A 2,788-nucleotide genomic window follows, 5' to 3' on the forward strand; every position below is an offset into this window, starting at 1 on the left:
CACTATAAGAAGGTGAACAAGCTATCTAATAGTATGGGATGTGGATGTTTTGAAATACAGGAAGATAGGAGACAGTAGTGAGAAAGAGAAAATAGCCAAGAGAAAGAAGTGGCCTATTCACTTGTTTATGCACTCTGTAGCTTCTAGTTACTGCCTACTCTGTGCCAGTATTATGCTTAATACTTGAGGAACACATCATCTCTTTTCTAATGGAGGCTACACTCTACTAGGAATTTAGGCAAGAAATTAGTCTCTTTGTAGATGGAGCATTCCTTATAATCAGATTCCTCATTTTCTAGGGACTATAAATAGAATACTACAAGAGATTTGTATCTTACTCTGTTTCTTATTTATTCTCTGTCATTTTAATTTTGCAGGAGTCCTACTGAGTGGCACAGGTTCTGACAGGTTTACTCTAAATCTGCCATCTCTGGTTGGGAGGTCACTCATGGGCAGTCATTTTTCTCAGTAGACTCAGGTCTGGTATTGGGTGTTAGAATCTCATAGGTAATGAGACCAGCTGAAGTGATGTCTTCTGCAATGAACCAGTAATGAAAGGACAGACTGTCAACTGCCTCTTGGGATTCAGAGATACAGTATCCTCATCCTTTGCCTACCCAGCTGTCATCCCTAGACCCCATCACTGCTTGCATGTGGCCTGCCAGTCCATGGAAGCCCAGGTTTGGGGAAGCCTATCCAGTTGTCTTTGCAAAGACTTCCAGATAACCTCTTATCCATACAAAGCCACTGGAAATCTGAGTGCTGCCTGTCCCAGAAAAGACAAGTAGCTGATCTTGGGACTTAGTAGTAGAGTTGAAGAGAATGGAAATGAAAATCTCCATTTCCCACAACCCCTACAGGTTCTTAAATTCTAAGTTTTTGACCACGTAGATGTAAAACATTCACTTTGGAAAAATCATTTTATTGAAAATAATTTGACATAATTTCTTTCAGTCCTACCACCACTTAATTGAGTATGAGAGCAATTCCAAACGTTCACGGACAGGGACATTGTGTTACAGTGACTCTCAGCAGCAAAGGCAAGTCATGCTGGCTTAGAGTTGATTTAGGCACTACATCAGGGTTGTAGGTGCCTTGAGCCAACCCTCATCCCCACGTCCTCTGAGCCAATGGCAATGACCTGGGACAGAGTTATTCACACCTGAAGCCGGAGCTCGCTGCTTGGCTGTCACATACATGAATTACCCATGGTACCTCATGGACATGAGCCAGCCAGAAAGCCTTCTCCCATCTGAACCACGGCTGATATATTGGGCAGGGTATCAAAATTGCTCATCTCCTTGGTTCCCGTATATCCAAATCCAAATACATTCCCCTTATAAGAGTGCTATTATCACTGTAGAAAATGGAAACACCACCCAACTGGGAGAAGAGATAACGAAGAGAGCACGTCAATGTTAAAGTGCTGGAATTCCACAGCTTTTCTCTTGGCTAAAACAGTTACAAGTTAAATTGTCCTCCCACCATCCATTATCCACCGATCAACGATAAATGGATGTCTGTTCCACATCTGGCAGCCAAGATCGGCTTTGTAAGGCATTTGAAATGATCATTAATCCTGGAGATGATATCCTCCTGAATGAACCGGTTTATGCAGGAACATTTCAAGGTCTGCAGCCACTAGGCTGCCACGTCCCGAATGCTGCCAGTGATGAAGATGGGATTATGACAGACTCCCTCAAAGAAATCCTTTCCAGATGGCAACCAGAAGACTCAAAGAACCCTAGGAAAAACACTCCCAAATTTCTTTACACTGTCCCAAATGGCAACAACCTCCTGGAGTCTCATTAACAAGAGACTGCAAAAAAGGAAATCTATGAGCTTGCAAGAAAGTACGATTTTCTCATAATAGATGATCCTGACATTTTCAGCAGTTCAGCAAGTCCTGGACACAAACATTGCTTTCCGTGGATGTTGATAGATCTGTCATCAAGCCAATTCTTTCTCAAAAGCCTCTTCTCTGGTTGAGAGTAGGGTTTCTGACTACCCCAAATCCTTGAGAGACAGAATTGTTTTACACACACAAGTATCATCAACGCACCCAGACAATTTCACACAACTTAATATATAACAGCTTTTACACCAATGGGGAGAGGAGCTTTTTTTTGTCTCACAGATACAAGTACTATTGTTTCCATAAGATGTTTTCTATGTCAACAGCTCCACTCCTAGTCCTTATTTGAAAATATCCTCCATAGTTTCTCCAGATTGATACAGCTTTCCAGAGATTAGCCCAACTTATAAAAGAATCTTTATGAAGAAACTAAATAATCAGACTACTTATGAAATGTTTTCAGAGAAATTATTTCTATTTAGCGGGAAGAAATCATACAGGTTGGATTTTTTTTAAATGAGCTATAACTATTTACCTGTAGTAGTTTAACTAGACCGCTTTTAAAGTACCTTTACATATGTTAGATCACCAAAATACATTTATAAATCACTCATGCCCTTTGATAAATTTTCAACCTGAATAAAACTATTTTTACCCTGGATTTTATTGTACAGAACTCTGTAGTTGCTTTGTCATTTTTCATAAATTTTCTTTGAAACTAATTATACAAGTTACTTTGAAAATCTAATGAAATGATTAGTGCAAAGGTATATATAATGTGTACTTCTCTATTTTCAAGAGAGTTTAATAGAGCTGTTATAAAAGTTCTTACAATTTGACCATTATAAATGATTTTTAGTCAGAGTACCATAGCCATCAGGTTATGCCACAGAAATCCCTTTAAAATAAAATTCTGAAAGTAAAAATTCAAAA

At 39.2% G+C, this 2,788-nt stretch overlaps 1 pseudogene; it reads left to right on the forward strand.

Annotated features, from left to right (window-relative positions):
- Positions 1–1,208: 1,208 nt before the first annotated feature.
- LOC133763885 (kynurenine/alpha-aminoadipate aminotransferase, mitochondrial-like) lies at positions 1,209–2,279 on the forward strand (annotated as a pseudogene).
- The last annotated feature ends 509 nt before the right edge of the window (positions 2,280–2,788 follow it).

Source organism: Lepus europaeus, chromosome 7 (assembly GCF_033115175.1).
Source record: "Lepus europaeus isolate LE1 chromosome 7, mLepTim1.pri, whole genome shotgun sequence".
In the NCBI taxonomy this organism is placed as follows: domain Eukaryota; kingdom Metazoa; phylum Chordata; class Mammalia; order Lagomorpha; family Leporidae; genus Lepus; species Lepus europaeus.